The following is an 18020-nucleotide window of genomic DNA, read 5'->3' on the forward strand; positions in this document are numbered from 1 at the left end:
CAACATTCGGCTGCAGCCAAGCACCATATTTGACAAACACTGGCAAAAGGCAAAGGTTGTCCAGAAACTGGGACCTCGGTCTTACGAAATTCTAACAGACGACGGAAGAAGACTAAGGAGGAATCGAAGATATTTGAGGAAAACGCAAGAAAGAGATGATTCATGGCCTTTTGAACAGTATCCAGACACCCAAGACAACGAGGCAGCAAGTACAAGTCAGGCACCAACATTGACAGCTGACCATCAGGGTGAGGACTCTGGCCAGAGACAGACAATATCAGAAGAACTACCAGATGTACCAGATGTAGAAAGTGACACATCTTATATTACCAGAGCTGGCAGAATTAGCAAAAAGCCGGCGCACCTCAAAGATTATATCTAACTGGACGTACTAGGTTAATTTCTAACTTTGTCATAGTATACATTAGTTTAGTATCTTTAATTGTTCCTCTAGTTAAACGAGAAAGGATGTAGCAATATGTTATATGTTCATGTGGCCTCTAGGGGTCTCACTACTTTATTGTGTGTTCTATATTCTTTGTTTGGAACTTGTTGGATGTTGTTGTACTCGAAATTCATGTAATGGAGGTTGAGACATGATGTGAATAAAGAGCCTGGAGATACTCACAGAGTGTGATTTATGACAGGATTCATCAAACAGAACACTCTGCACCTATTGAAGTTACACCCCTGGTGGTGGCCCACTCTGACACGGGGGCCCGCCGGAGGATTCTCCTGTTCTCCTGTGGGTCAGTCCGAGCCTGGTAGTGCTTAATATTCTTCTCCTGAGGGCCAAAGAGATCTCCTACTTCCCACCCTTCTACCACAGGCTCCAGGGCCCGGGTACCCCCACAATAGTTACGCCCCTGGTTCTGTTGATACGCAGCATTTGTCATAGGCTCCTCTTAACCCTTTCTGGTCCAGCAGGAGCCATATCTGTAAGCGCCAGGAGTGGAGGCGACCCGCAGAAGACTCTGTGTTATGTGAGCTGACGTCTTGAGTCGTCTATTTCAGAAGATAAGGACTTGGCATGCAGTTAGTGTCTGGAATTAGCTCCCCTTGTGCAGGATGAGCCTATAAATACAAGCTGCCCCCATTGTTGTCTGTGGAAGAACTGCTGGAGCTTGTGACACAAAAGGCATGAGAGTTATTTCGGTCCTTTCTTCTGCTCGGCTATATTTAGCTCATTGATGCAGATACAGGGATTCCACTGACGTCAATGGAGCGCGGCGCTGACGTCACCGGCCCTCCTCCCCCGGTCAGGAGAAGGAAGAACCTGGCAGAGAGAATGCGGGCGAGGCTGTGTGCTGTGCGCAAACAAAGGGGCATCATATTTCCGTGCCGGTCTCCCCGCCTGGGCAATGGGCAGCCGGCTGCAGCCGAGCAGGAGCTCGCCCAGCAGCACAGGGGAGGCTCAGGGAGGGGGAGAGGGCAGTCAGTCACCCAGGGATCCCCGCTCCTCTCCCCCAGCAGCAGGTGGACGTGCCCGACCCCTGAAACCTGAGAACAGACACAGCGAGTGTAAGTACAGAGGCTTCTGTGCCCGCATGGCTCCTCATGCCCGCATGGCTCCTCATGCCCGGGACTATTCTTCTCCATGTCATTCTGTGTCTGTTGTTTCTGGTTTTGCAGTGTAAGAAACTTTTTGACAGTCTCTCCTGGTGTTACCTAGTAGGGTCCAAAAACACATGAGTCTTAAAGGAATTCTCCATGTCTGTTCCCTCCTGGCATTGGTGGGGCAGGAGACTTGAGAGTCACATGGAGATCTCAGCCCGTGGGCACCAAGGTGGGCGGAAATGGTGGAGAATGGCGTTAGAGCAGCAGCCGTGGCTTATCTGCTAGGTACCTGACTTACCGTAGTGTCTGGCCACTATACGCACCACACATGTATCCTCTGGGCGGCCTCTATTGTGGAAGGCCACTGTTGTACTTAGTTTGTGGAGCCGCTCCGCAATGTTAAGGTTATTAAAGGGGTATTCTGGTCTGAGCAAGTCAATACCCGTACACCGGACCCCTGACGAATGTCAGAACCGGGGACTTGTGACGCCTGTTCTTCCCCGACTGCGGCCAGGACGGGATGAACATAGTGGCCAGGGCGCACACACTCCACTGTCCTAGGTGCCATAGACTAATAATGGACTAACAGGTCTCATGTACGACTTGCCGTCCCATTCTACTCCTGGCTACGGCCTTTCTCTCCAGGGGATTAGAGATCGGTGACTCCCACTGATGTACCAGTTATCACATAGTGGGTACATAACTTGCTTACACTGGAACACCACTTTAGGCCACACTAGGGGGCTGTGGGCTTTACCGAATTGGACGCTGTCTGTGATCTTATAGCCATACAGTACAGACCAAACGTTTGGACACATCTTCCCATTTAAAGATTTTTCTCTATTTTCATGACTATGAAAATTGTACATACACACTGAAGGCATCAAAACTATGAATTAACACATGTGGAATTATATACTTAACAAAAAAGTGTGAAACAACTGAAATTATGTCTTATATTCTAGGTTCTTCAAAGTAGCCACCTTTTGCTTTGATGACTGCTTTCTGACTCTTGGCATTCTCTTGATGAGCTTCAAGAGGTAGTCACCGGGAATGGTTTTCAATTCACAGGTGTGCCCTGTCAGGTTTAATAAGTGGGATTTCTTGCCTTATAAATGGGGTTGGGACCATCAGTTCTGTTGTGCAGAAGTCTGGTAGATAGACAGCTGATAGTCCTACTGAATAGACTGTTAGAATTTGTATTATGGTCAGAAAAAAAGCAGCTAAGTAAAGAAAAAACGAGTGGCCATCATTACTTTAAGAAATGAAGGTCAGTCAGTCAGAAAAATTGGGAAAACTTTGAAAGTGTCCCCAAGTGCAGTGGCAAAAACCATCAAGCGCTACAAAAAAACTGGCTCACATGAGGACTGCCCCAGGAAAGGAAGACCAAGAGTCACCTCTGCTTCTGAGGATAAGTTTATCAGAGTCACCAGCCTCAGAAATCGCAGGTTAACAGCAGCTCAGATTAGAGACCAGGTCAATGCCACACAGAGTTCTAGCAGCAGACACATCTCTACAACAACTGTTAAGAGGAGACTTTGTGCAGCAGGCCTTCATGGTAAAATAGCTGCTAGGAAACCACTACTAAGGACAGGCAACAAGCAGAAGAGACTTGTTTGGGCTAAAGAACACAAGGAATGGACATTAGACCAGTGGAAATCTGTGCTTTGGTCTGATGAGTCCAAATTTGAGATCTTTGGTTCCAACCACCGTGTCTTTGTGCGACGCAGAAAAGGTGAACGGATGGACTCTACATGCCTGGTTCCCACCGTGAAGCATGGAGGAGGAGGTGTCATGGTGTGGGGTTGTTTTGCTGGAGACACTGTTGGGGATTTATTAAAAATTGAAGGCATACTGAACCAGCATGGCTACCACAGCATCTGGCAGCGGCATGCTATTCCATCTGGTTTGTATTTAGTTGGACCATCATTTATTTTTCAACAGGACAATGACCCCAAACACACCTCCAGGCTGTGTAAGGGCTATTTGACCAAGAAGGAGAGTGATGGGGTGCTACGCCAGTTGACCTGACCTCCACAGTCACCAGACCTGAACCCAATCGTGATGGTTTGGGGTGAGCTGGACCGCATAGTGAAGGCAAAAGGGCCATCAAGTGCTAAGCATCTCTGGGAACTCCTTCAAGATTGTTGGAAGACCATTCCCGGTGACTACCTCTTGAAGCTCATCAAGAGAATGCCAAAAGTGTGCAAAGCAGTCATCAAAGCAAAAGGTGGCTACTTTGAAGAACCTAGAATATAAGACATATTTTCAGTTGTTTCACACTTTTTTGTTAAGTATATAATTCCACATGTGTTAATTCATACTTTTGATTCCTTCCGTGTGAATGTTCAATTTTCACAGTCATGAAAATACAGAAAAATCTTTAAATGGGAAGTTGTGTCCAAACTTTTGGTCTGTACTGTATGTCTTGTACTCTGAAACGCTGCAGCATTTGAAAAGTCGGAAGTCCGGTCCCCGGCAGCTTCTCCTGGCCTCAATCCCCATGACTGACAGGCCTCTCTATGTACACTCATAGGGCAAGTTCTGTCAGTCAAGGGGACCGGGGCGAGGAGAGGCCGCCATGGATCTGCATTGGAATCGTCATCTGAAACTCATAGTTCCCAGCCGGCTTTCCAAAGTACATGAAACATGTCAGAGCAAAACGTTCACTGTTCCCTAGATGTTCCCCTTAAGGAAAAATTATGAAAGGGCCTTGCTACGCTCTCATTGATCCCCTCCTTGTTAACTTTGCCTTAGGGTAGATTCACACGACCGATGTCTCTACATCCGAGAAAAACAATCTGATCAGAGTTTGATCAGACTGGCATCAGTTTTCTCGGACATGGAGAGAAAAAAAAAATATTCTTCACCTACTCCATTCTGTCAGTCCGTGAAAATCAGACTGGACTTGTATGTTATTTTTTTTTCTTGGACATAGACTTGCACGCCAACACTTGGATCAAAATTGGATGTCTATAGACTATCATAGGTATACGTTCTATCAGTGGCAACCATGGGTAGCACTCATACTAGAAGATCGGTCTGGTGTACGAGCCCTCATTGTCCTTCCACCTGGCATGTGAAATCATTGCTGGCTGTACAGAGTGGGACGTCAGTGAGTCCTGCAGGGTCCTGGCAGTAGTAATGACCACATCTTTGCTGACAGGTTCCTATTAAAAATGTTGCAAAACACATAAATAATATGATGGTATAAAGCCAATGGTATATTTTAAACTGATATTTTTTATTATAAGATCCATGGTAAGGGTGCATTCATATTTCTGCTTGCACATATAATAATAATTTTTTATTTTTATAGCGCCAACTTTACATTTTAGCGGCGACTTGTAGAGACAATAAAAGACATTGCAGAATAACAAAAATCAAATAAGTAACAGATTGCAAGAGGAGTGATGGCGCTGCTCACAAGCTTACAATCTATGATATACAGGTCCTTCTCAAAAAATTAGCATATAGTGTTAAATTTCATTATTTACCGTAATGTAATGATTACAATTAAACTTTCATATATTATAGATTCATTATCCACCAACTGAAATTTGTCACGTCTTTTATTGTTTTAATACTGATGATTTTGGCATACAACTCCTGATAACCCAAAAAACCTGTCTCAATAAATTAGCATATTTCACCCATCCAATCAAATAAAAGTGTTTTTTAATAACAAACAAAAAATCCATCAAATAATAATGTTCAGTTATGCACTCAATACTTGGTCGGGAATCCTTTGGCAGAAATGACTGCTTCAATGCGGCGTGGCATGGAGGCAATCAGCCTGTGACACTGCTGAGATGTTATGGAGGCCCAGGATGCTTCAATAGCGGCCTTAAGCTCATCCAGAGTGTTGGGTCTTGCGTCTCTCAACTTTCTCTTCACAATATCCCACAGATTCTCTATGGGGTTCAGGTCAGGAGAGTTGGCAGGCCAATTGAGCACAGTAATACCATGGTCAGTAAACCATTTACCAGTGGTTTTGGCACTGTGAGCAGGTGCCAGGTCGTGCTGAAAAATGAAATCTTCATCTCCATAAAGCATTTCAGCCGATGGAAGCATGAAGTGCTCCAAAATCTCCTGATAGCTAGCTGCATTGACCCTGCCCTTGATGAAACACAGTGGACCAACACCAGTAGCTGACATGGCACCCCACACCATCACTGACTGTGGGTACTTGACACTGGACTTCAGGCATTTTGGCATTTCCTTCTCCCCAGTCTTCCTCCAGACTCTGGCACCTTGATTTCCGAATGACATGCAAAATTTGCTTTCATCAGAAAAAAGTACTTGGGACCACTTAGCAACAGTCCAGTGCTGCTTCTCTGTAGCCCAGGTCAGGCGCCTCTGCCGCTGTTTATGGTTCAAAAGTGGCTTTACCTGGGGAATGCGGCACCTGTAGCCCATTTCCTGCACACGCCTGTGCACGGTGGCTCTGGATGTTTCCACACCAGACTCAGTCCACTGCTTCCTCAGGTTCCCCAAGGTCTGGAATCGGTCCTTCTCCACAATCTTCCTCAGGGTCCGGTCTCCTCTTCTCGTTGTACAGCGTTTTCTGCCACATTGTTTCCTTCCAACAAACTTACCATTGAGGTGCCTTGATACAGCACTCTGGGAACAGCCTATTTGTTGAGAAATTTCTTTCTGGGTCTTACCCTCTTGCTTGAGGGTGTCAATGATGGCCTTCTTGACATCTGTCAGGTCACTAGTCTTACCCATGATGGGGGTTTTGAGTAATGAACCAGGCAGGGAGTTTATAAAAGCCTCAGGTATCTTTTGCATGTGTTTAGAGTTAATTAGTTGATTCAGAAGATTAGGGTAATAGGTCGTTTAGAGAACCTTTTCTTGATATGCTAATTTATTGAGACAGGTTTTTTGGGTTATCAGGAGTTGTATGCCAAAATCATCAGTATTAAAACAATAAAAGACCTGACAAATTTCAGTTGGTGGATAATGAATCTATAATATATGAAAGTTTAATTGTAATCATTACATTATGGTAAATAATGAAATTTAACACTATATGCTAATTTTTTGAGAAGGACCTGTATAATACATAAAAACATAGAAAACACATGTTTTCTGTATGACAGAACAGACGCATGAAATTCATGCGCATGACAGATCCGCTGCATAACTAATGCACAGAGAAGCTGCGAGACCCTGCAGTCCGTTTTATGTCAGCCAATGGAAGAATGTGGTTCTTCATGCTGCGATTCTTCTTCCATTCTAAAAACTGACACAAAACAGAACCCAAATGGACCCCATAATAATGAGTGAGGGGCTGGGCTCTCTTTTTGCATTATTAACACAATAGGTCTGTTTTGCATATACCGTAGATTCCTTTTGCCGGAAATGTGAACATAGCCTTACATATCTGGTTACGTATGCCGCAGTGTCTTACTATTCTGTAGACTGGTGTGGTCATTACAGATCATGTAAGGCAAAGAACCAGTGCAGCCATTGACCCCTCTGATTTCCTGAAAAGAATTATAGCCCACTTGGAAAATAAGCTGTTAGACGCTATAGGGACCACTTGGATTTTGCTTCTAGTAGCCAGGCAGTATGTACAGCTGTAGATATAAGTAGAATTTCTGTGAGCCATATGTGTAACCAATGTTTTTGGGATGTGATTTTGTACACTTACTAATATATAGCTATTAATGATGTGAGAACATGCTCAGATAAAGTGTTATCTGAGCATGCTCAGGTGGTGACCGAGTGACTTCGGTGTGCCAGAATAATATGTCCTAGTCCCTGCGGCTGCATGTGTCACAGTTGTTCAACATCTGCAACACATGCAGGGATTACCTAACAGACAAGTAATGGCTGCATGTGTTGTGGATGTCGAACAACCGCGAGACATGCAGCTGCAGGAACTCGAACATGTTTTGAGCACACCAAAAACATCCAGTTAGCACACGATCATGCTCGGATAACACCTTATCTGAGCACATTCGCTCATCACTAATAGGTATTACAGCCTTCCTCAGAGACTACACAGCTCCCTGTGTTCTCAAAATGGCCGCCGTCAGCTGAGGTGCACAAAATAACTCTTTTAGGCATTGAAAGTTTGCTTTTATCCTATAACAGGAACCAATATTACACACCCTTTCTCCTATTTTCCATTTATCGTGTTACGCGTGTTAATTTGGATTGCTGGGGTATAATCACATATTTTGGTCAAATTGTTGCCCTTGCTGTAATTCTTCAATATGACCAATAAAACACATGATCGTATTTATCAAGCAAATTAAGCCATTTTTTTTCCAGTAAACAAAGTCCCAGAGTCACAATTTGCATGAAAAGTTGCTAAAAATTTTTATTTTTGCACCATGTTGAAAAGGGCGAGTGCTGTACATCTTTTAAACAGATTTATTAAACTTTACAGAAGAAAATGTCGCAGAGTCTGACCCAAATCTGCACCAGCTCATCGGAGGAATAGATTTTATTTTCAAACGTCTAAATCTGCTTTACTTGTTAATTGTTGTGCTCCTCTTAATACATTTTGGAATAGATTTTAAATTGGCGTATTTCAATCTTGAAACTATATTCCCAAAGATTACTAGAGTTCAGCAAAAGATTTGCATTGCCCCGATCCGATGTCCAGTCTGGTCCTCCACTGGAACCACATCGCCTAAGGCCTAGTCACTAGGCCGTGGCAACATCTCGAAGTGTGTCATTAATGAAAGGCAAATGAGCTAAAGGGGGTCTTCTGAATCAATTAAACATGCTTGATTTATGCTATAAGATATAATGTACAATCCACCGCACTCCCTATGTGGAATATCTTTGAGCAGAAATGTAATCTTTTTGAAATTTGCTAATTTATTCAAATAAAGAAATCAATAACATCGGATCAAAACACAAGGCAATTGTTACAAATTGTGTATGCGACTCAGAATGGTGACGTTTCGACCCTCCCGGGTCTTAATCTAGGGTCGCACTAAATCCAGGTTTTAGTAGCAAATAATAGAAAGGACGTTGTCCCTGTGGTGTCCAGGGGCAGGTATTGCTTTTTAATGAGTGTAGCCTAGTGAGAGATTCGTCTTTAGGTGCAACCTTAAAGAAAAATAACAGCGGCACGACAGCGTCAGGCTGATAATCTGATGGTGGATACGGTCCACGGGGTAAATCGTTTATGGATATAGCCTTAATAAGGAATAATGGAGGCGCATCTGTGACACCACAGGGACAACGTCCTTTCTATTATTTCCTACTAAAACCTGGATCTAGTGCGACCCTAAATTAAGACCCGGGAGGGTCGAAACGTCACCATTCTGAGTCGCATACACAATTTGTAACAATTGCCTTGTGTTTTGATCCGATGTTATTGATTTCTTTATTTGAATAAATTAGCAAATTTCAAAAAGATTACATTTCTGCTCAAAGATATTCCACATAGGGAGTGCGGTGGATTGTACATTATATTGATATTAGACCTTATGGTCTGTCGCACCAGCACCCCGACCCAATATAGAGTGCAGGCCAATACCTATATTTATGCTATAAGATAAGCTGTTACCAGATATGTCTACCAATAGCTTATTCCACCCTCATAACTGAAATTTAGGCCACACGTTCATGCTGGTTTGTGGTAAAGTTGGATTGCAGGTGAAGGGTGTTTAGAAAATAGGTTTTTTTTGTGTGATCAGATGTAAGGCTGGGCTCACACTGCGTCTGTGGCGTCCGTTAGACAGACTACGTTACACCGCGGCATAACACGGTGTAACGCAGTCCGTTAATGCCGCCATTAAGTCCTATGTCGGATGCATCGCTAGCGCGCGCCCACATGAGGCCTAGCATTGTCATGTATCAGAAGGAACCCAGGGCCCACTGCACCTGCATATGATCTCACAATAGGTCTGAGGATCTCATCCTGGTACCTAAGTGCAGTCAGGGTACCTCTGGCTGGCACATGGAGGGCTGTGCAGCCAATCGGCCTGCACAGTGTTTGGCTGTAAGCACAACACCAATTTCTGGACGTCGTGTCCTCATACCACCCTTATGGAGTTCGTTTCTGACAATTAGAATACAATTTGAGCAGACACATGGATGTTAGTGGTCTGATGGAAGTCATTTTGCAGGGTTCTGGCACTGCTCCTCCTGTTCCTCCTTGCACAAAAGAGGAGGTAGCGGTCCTGCTGCTGGGTTGTTTCCCTTCTATGGCCCTCTCCATGTCTCCAGGTGTATTGGCCATTCTCCTGGTATCTGCTCCATGCTCTGGACACTGTGTTGACAGACACAGCTACCATTCTTGCCACAGCTTACATTGATGGGCCTTCCTGGATGAACTGCACTACCTGAGCAACTTCTCTGGGTTGTACCGTAGACACCGCCTCATGCTATTGTAGCTCTTGGGGTGAGAGGAATGACAAAATGCAAAAGTGAAAAAAAAACAACAACAGAGAAATGGTCACTCCCTGCAGAACCACTCCTTTATGGGGGTTGTCTTGCTAATTGCCTATCATTTCTACCTGTTGTCTGTTCCATTTGCACAACAGCAGGAGAAATTGAGTCACAATTGGAGTTGTTTCATAACTGGACAAGTTGATTTCATAGAAGTGTGATTGATTTCACGTTACAATGTGTTAAGTGTTTCCTTTACTTTTTGGAGCAGTGCATATATATATGGTTATTTATATATATTTAGTTATATAGAGAGAGAAATTGGAACAGCATCAAATGTTACCTTAGATGACATGCAAAGCTTTCCCAACCAGCAATCCAATGGTTTCCAATAATAAAGTAAAAAAGGGAAAATCGCACAAAAAAAAATTGAAAACTCTTTGGATGTAATATCCTTTCTCAAGGATATATAAAACACAAGGCATATTCCTATTGTCAGTATTGATATTTTTTCCCTACAAAAGCTTGTATTAGTATCTACAGTTTCAAAAAAGTCAAAATAGATGGAAAAAAACCAAACACGGAGACAGCACAAAGCGACACCGCAAGAACATAAATAAACATCAGGCACGTCTATGCTATGTGTCCACATTCAGGCTATGTGCACATGATGCGTATTTTGCTGCGGATCCGCAGCATTTCCCATGAGTTTACAGTTCAATGTAAACCTATGGGAAACAGAAAACGCTGTGCACATGCTGCGGAAAAAAAAGCGCGGAAACGCAGCGGATTACATTCCACAGCATGTCACTTCTTTCTGCGGATTCCGCAGCGGTTTTACACCTGCTCCAATAGAAAACCGCAGTTGTAAAACCGCAGTGAAATCTGCAAGAAAACCGTGGTTAATCCGCAATAAATCTGCAGCAAAAATGCAGCGTTTTTGCCCTGCAGATTTATCAAATCCGCTGAGGAAAAATCCGCAGTGGATCATGTCCCCATAAAACCCATACCCAAATAAATACACAGGACACAGATATCACAGTGGCATAAAATTGGCCGTGCGGTTTTATTCAGGGTTACATAAAATACCTTAAATATTTCCAATAAATAAACTTCCATAAAATAAATTCAAATTCTCCAAATTTCCAAATGTCCAAATCCACCCATACATGGGTGATTTTTCCCCACAATTAAAACCACACGACAGGATGAATGACGATATAGAGGGAGGGAGGGTGGGCTCTTCTTTGATCTTGCGTCAGCAACTGAGGCGCTCAGAACCGCCAGTCAGGTTAAATATTTGAAAAAAGACCGCCAAAAATGCTCTCCACCAATGAGAATTCAGCAAACTTGCCGCTCAAAAACTGGTTGAAACCAGATTGTCACGAATCTACCACAGATTCTGACATTACAATAACATCATAAAAATGCATAAAATAGTTCCCAATAAAATGGACAGAGCAGGGTCTATGAGGACATGAGACCCCCGCTATACTGCTTTATGGCTTAAGCGGGGGGGGGCTTACATTCTACGTGTGCACATAGCCTCACATCTGTATTTAATCTTTTTGAATTAACCCATGTGAATGAGGGCCTAGGTTTTTACTCACATTTTGTTGCAACGGAAAAATCCAAATAAATGGCAAACCTTTTATTTTATCATGTGCCTAAACCTCTGTCCCAGCATACATGGCTTCACAAGGCCCATTCATACAATAAATAGACACAACAAACAAAAGGTGGAATTAATGGCCGTGTCATTTATTTTTGAGTTACTTAAATTTCATAACAAACATTTTGACCTTAAAATTAAACTCTTAAATTAACCGGAAGTTTAAAACACCTTATAAACCAATCCACCCATAAGGGCAATTTTCCTCGCAAAACAAATGATCACGACAGGATAACAACCATAAAATAGGGGAGGGAGGGTGAGATCTTCTGTTTCTTCAGCTCCGACTGAGGTAAAAATTCAAACTGCTGGGCTTTTTATAACCTTCTAAAAAGCCCGCCAAAAACCCAACGGCCAATAAAAAGCCGTTAATTCAAACTCCAAACAAACTGGATAAAACCAGCTGGCACACTGCCAGAGCTAACTTTTACAAAACCACATTAACCCCTTCATAGCATTAAAAGCAATATTCTTCATATTTAGGGCCTGTCAAGCCATGAGACCCCCCCCTATAATTCTGATATTATGGACGGGGGAGGACTTACATTATATGAATTAAAAGGCCTTTCCTTACAATATAATGGGTCCAGCAAAAAACAAACAAAGACTGTATATGTAAGGAGGTTGTATGCTCTCCTCGTGTTTTCGTGGTTTTCCTCCAGGTACTCCAGTTTCCTCCCACCCTCTAAAAACATACCGCAATGAATCTCTCCAAAACTGAGCTTCTCGTGTTTGGTCCTTTTACTAACCTACCTATACCCGCTATTCCAATTGCTTTGGGTGGTTCATCCATAACTCCCAAGCAGCACACTTGCTGTCTTGGGTGATATTTGCTCACTCGCTCATGATATCTGCATCTTCAAAACATGTCCAGAATCTGAGCTTTTCTCACCTTTGAAACTGTAAAAACTCTTACTGTAACTCATTCATTCTCATCTGCAACTTTCTACTGATCGGTCTCACTCTAACCAAACTTTATCCTCTTCAATCCCTTCTGAATGTGGCAGACTGGTTGTATTTCTGTCCAGCCGCTTCACCGATGCCTCCACCTTGTGCCAGTCATTACACTGGTTGTCCATTCGATACAAACTTATCTTTCTCACCCACAAAGCTCTAGACAGTTCTGCACCACCATACATTTCTTTGGTCATCTTTGTCTATCACCCCTCCCGTGTCCTCTGTTCTGCAACTGATATAAGACTAACATCCTCCATAATGTGAACCTCGCACCTCCGTCTCCAAGACTTCTATCATGCTGTGCCAGTTTTCTGGAATGCGCTGTCCCGAACGATCCGACTAATACGTAGCACTCACATTTTTAGGTGTGCTTTAAAAACACTTCTTTTTAGATTGGCCTGTAACTTTACTTCACTAATCTAAGTTCCCCCCTTTCTACTCATCTGCCTCCACATCCTCCATGCCCCCAATATGACTTGGTGACTGTACTTAGACACATACTGGCTGATGACGGCACATGCAGCTTTATGTGAAATGCCCTATTTATTATAATGATGGCTGGAGCATACATGACAAGCACTTTCTACCGATTGTGTCCCCATTATTTCCTTATAGATTTTAAGCTGGGGAGCAGGACGCTCACTGCTCCTGTAACTATTGAACTAGGTGTTACTTTGTGATGTCTTTATTGTCTGTACAAGTCCCATATTAATTGTAAAGTGCTGCGGAACATGTTGGCGCCATATAAATAAAATGTATTATTACGGTATTATATCGATACGGAAGTTAGATTGTGAGAGTGATGATGTCTGTAAAGCACTGTAGGGGTATTACTGAAGTGAATAAAATAAATAAATACTGCATGATAACAATGTAAGTCTATGGTTGAAGTATGGAATATTTTCTATATATACTTACCATGGATTATTCCTATTTAACCAACATTCATACAAGTCTAGTTGTCCTGATCTGCCCTTTTTACACATTTTTAGCCCTGTGTTAAATAAGCAAATTCCCTATCCCCCTGTGCTGTAGACAGATGTCTAGATTTAATAATTATATCAGTCTGACTTCACATAGCTTATGTCACTTGATGATCTAATGACCCTGCTTGTAAGACAGTGTGTTTCAGATACAGTGATAGAAGCCTCTGCGGAGACTCAACAACAGCGACTGATTAGATAATGACCAGCAAAGTGTACTCCTCCGGCTCTCCTATAGTAGACAAGCAGAATATGTATTTGTGGGCTAATATTATCCATTCTGACATATTCCTCATTAAATTACAATTCTGTAGCACCTTTTCTTTGTATTTTGTGTTGTGACGCTCCTCTGTTTCTCTTCCTGGAAATGCATGAAAAAATTGATAACTGGTTTTTACCTTTCCAAATACCAAAGGGATGTATCCTATCAGTACCGACGGTGTTAGTTAAGTTGAATACCAACTCCAATTTCATTCATATATTTCCAGGAGGAACAACAGAGGCAAAACAAAAACACAGAGTTCTCAGAAACGGCACTCCTGCATTGTCCTCCCTCCTTACAGTCCTACACAAGTAGCTACAGTCTGTTTATTTAGGTCCTAAAATTAGAGAATTCATTTGGGCAAAAAAGCTCCACTTGTGCGCTAAGCCAAATCATCAGACTGGCAACATTTTAAGAGGCGCTGTCCATTTTTTCACTCAGTAGTTGATATAGGAGAAGCTTTTTATGACTTCTGTAATTTTTATTTTTCACCCGAGAAAAACGGATGATACACAGATTTTAAAAACTAAAGCACAGACCAAAAATGGACCCTGCACACTGAAGGGAGTAGAGAGAATCAGTTTTTCACATATGATGCGTGAAAGAGGTCTAACTGTACATAATGACTGTGTGTCGTTAACCTCAAAATTACATATATTTATGTCAGCACCAGGGTCACCGTCTATGGAGGGGGCTCAGTAGCTATGTTACATTGCCTACATCTGTCACTGAGTTCAGCTCTGATTACTGCTGTTAACCATTTACAAACTCCAGTCTTCACGGCCCCCCACAGCTCTTGTTTTCGGGATTTTCCTTAGTATTGCACAGGTGATAGAACTGATGCCGTGATAATACTTCTTTCACCTGTGCAATACTATAGAAATCCTGAAAGCATGACCTGTGGGGGGCTGCGAGGACCAGAGTGTGGAAACACTGATTTAGGTCGGTTTCACACGTCAGTGGCTCCGGTACGTGAGGTGACAGCTTCCTCACGTACTGGAGACACTGACACACGTAGACACATTAAAATCAATGCATCTGTGCAGATGTCATTGATTTTTTGCGGACCGTATCTCCGTGTGCCAAACACGGAGACATGTCAGTGTTCGTGGGAGCGCACGGATTACACGGACCCATTAAAGTCAATGGGTCCGTGTAAAACACGTACCGCACACGGATGTTGTCCGTGTGCAGTCCATGTGCCGTGCAGGAGACAGCCCTACATTAAGCGCTGTCCCCCCCACTGGTGCTGAAGCCGCCATTCATATCTTCCCTGCAGCAGCGTTTGCTGTAGAGAAGATATGAATAATTGTGTGTAAAATCAAGATCCAGGTCCCCACCCCCTGTGCGCCCCCCCGCCCCCGCTCCCGCTGTGATTAAAATACTCACCCGGCTCCCTCGCAGCATCCTGTCCTGGCCGCACCTTCTACTGTATGAGCGGTCACGTGAGGCCGCTCATTTACAGTAATGAATATGTGGCTCCACCCCTATGGGAGGTGGAGCCGCATATTCATGACTGTAATCGGCGACCCCACGTGACCGCTCATACAGTAGAAGGTGCGGCCAGGACAGGAAGCAGCGGCAGCCAGCGAGGGAGCTGGGTGAGTATTTTCATCACAGCGGGCGGGGCGGGGCGCACAGGGGGTGGGGACCTGGATCTTGATTTTACACACAATTATTCATATCTTCTCTACAGCAAACGCCACACTGATGTGCTACAGAAACGCACCGGCACACGGACACGGATAATTCCAGTACCGATTTTTCCGGTACCGGAATTATCTGGACGTGTGAGACTGGCCTTAGATGCTGTTGTCAATCTGTAACAGTGTCATTTAAATGGAGTACTTCCATAGGCCCCACGTAACACAAAAACAGAGCACCAATGAGGTACCGTGGCTGCTGTTATTGCCATCTTAGTACTCCAATGCTGCTCAGCCATGGACTGAGCTTCACAGGAGACCATGATTTTCACTATACACGGTATATATGTATATCGACAGCTAGATATGAATCAGACCCCTTTTCCTTCATAAAAAATTAACATATTTGGAATGCCTAAAAAAGTTCGATCTATCAAAATATAAAATTGATCAATGCCTATGGTAAGGAGAAAAAAAAAGTAAAACACCAGCTTTAGGCTATGTGCACACGTTGCGGATTTTTGCTGCGGATCCGCTTTCCATGCGTTTACAGTACAATGGAAACCGCAATCTGCTGTGCCCATGCTGCGGAAATCAAAACCGCGTGGAAACGCTGCGGGTTACATTCCGCAGTGTGTCAATTCTTTGTGCGGATTCCGCTGCGGTTTACACCTGCTCCACAATAGGAATCCACAGGTGTAAAACCGCAGGTGGAATCCGCACAAAATCCACGGTAAATCTGCAGGTAAAACGCAGTGCCTTTTACCTGCGGATTTCTCAAATCCGCTGCGGAAAATTCCGCAGAGCTCCAAAATACGTGTGCACATACCCTTAAGGTTTTTCGGTTATCCTTATCCCACTGCCCTAAAAAAATATGTAAAAATAAGTCCAAACATTACATGTACTCCAAAATGGGATCAATGAAAACCATCAGCTCTCCACACACAAAAACAAGCCCTCGCACGCCTCCGTCGACCAAACAGTAAAAATGTTACAGGTGTTGAGAAATGTCATTATAACAAAAGTTTTTTTTTTCCAAACATCTGAATTTCTATGTTTTCCATTACTTAAATAAACAAAAACGTATTTCCACAAGTTTTGGTATTGCCGTCATTGTATTGACCTGGAGGATCCTGTTTCCATGTTATCGTTACCATACCATGAAGGCTGTAGAAACAAAACTTTTTTTCAGTACGTTGTATGGTAAAATGAGTGGTGTCATTCAAAGCTGCAGCTCGTCCTGCAAAAAACAAGCCCTCATTTGGTTACTTTGACTAGAAAAATTTAAAATAAAAAAATCATGGCTCTTGGACGAATCGGGGGGAGAAATGCAAACGTTAAAAAGGAAAATGAGGGGTTAATTTGTAAGGGTTTAGGAGCAGAAATGACATTATACATAGCGCAGGGACACTTGTATGGTGCAGATGGGAGTGATTAGTAATTCATCAGATCTACATATTGATTGAAATCTAAGCTGGTTGTGCTATGTGGCCTAATATTCCGCGTGTCTCAGTGCCGGCGCTCTGGGTGCAGCTTCTGGTGTTATTTTTTTGTAACAAAGCAGAATTTATCAGGCAGGAAGCGCAGTGGCAGGGGCAGACTTTACACCGCTATTTCAGAGGCAGCGAGGCACCATCTGCCTCATTGTCATGGTAACTGCATGTAAGACCGCTGCCTGCTCCACGCCATCACACACAATGAGCCCGCATGCATAGAAAAACCCACCCCACTTACAATGACACGAAAATCAGACGTTACAACAATGATAAAGCCTCAGAAATAAAATCCTAACGTGGCCGGCATTTTCTGGTCTAAACTACACTACGGCATTAGATTGGGAGGTTGAAGTGCGTCTCTTTGAGGACTCGCTCACACGAGCGTATAACTCGGATGATTTATCGGATAGCAACAGGGTAGCCAGGGCCCCGGGCTCTTCAGACACTGTGGGCCCCCCCGGTCATGTGATGGGGGTCATGTGACGGGGGTCATGATATACCCGAACCAGATTATTCCAGAAAAATGGCCGGGCCCTACTCTACTGTAACCTATTAAATATTTGTTAAAATCTGCAATACAATTTAGGTATATTTTGACCAATAATATCACATACAAGGAACAAATACCACCGCGCCATGACCAGACCACAAATTACAACCACAGTGATCGAATAATATCACATACAAGGAACAAATACCACCGCACCATGTCAAGACCACATATTACCACCACTTGGTGACCAAATAGCACATACAAGGGACAAATACCACAACACCATTTCCAGACCACATATTACCACCACATAGTGACTGGATACTACAATACTGATCAGTAATAAAAAAACAAAAAAAACACAATACTATCACCATAAGTTCCAGTATTCACAGGAGATCTGTACTTTGTATGCAGTGTCTGTGTAGAGGTAATACAGAGATCACTGGTGGTATTATACACAGGAGCTCTGTATATAATGTATAGGTAATAGTGATCACTGGTGACATTGTACACAGGACCTCTGTATATAGTATACAGTGTCTAGTGTCAGTGTATAGGTAACACTGACTCACCAGTGACGTCTCTAGGTGAAG

The 18020-nt window shown here is 43.3% G+C and overlaps 1 protein-coding gene across 1 annotated transcript in view; it reads left to right on the forward strand.

Annotated features, from left to right (window-relative positions):
• Positions 1 to 1281: 1281 nt before the first annotated feature.
• NR4A1 (nuclear receptor subfamily 4 group A member 1) overlaps positions 1282 to 18020 on the forward strand; it is an 88018-nt gene continuing 71279 nt past the window's right edge. Inside the window, exon 1 of the mRNA XM_069758308.1 lies at positions 1282 to 1521. The gene's annotated coding sequence lies outside the window, so the exon portion shown is untranslated. The remainder of the gene's footprint in view (positions 1522 to 18020) is intronic.

The sequence above is a fragment of the Ranitomeya imitator genome, chromosome 3 (assembly GCF_032444005.1).
Source record: "Ranitomeya imitator isolate aRanImi1 chromosome 3, aRanImi1.pri, whole genome shotgun sequence".
Taxonomy (NCBI): domain Eukaryota; kingdom Metazoa; phylum Chordata; class Amphibia; order Anura; family Dendrobatidae; genus Ranitomeya; species Ranitomeya imitator.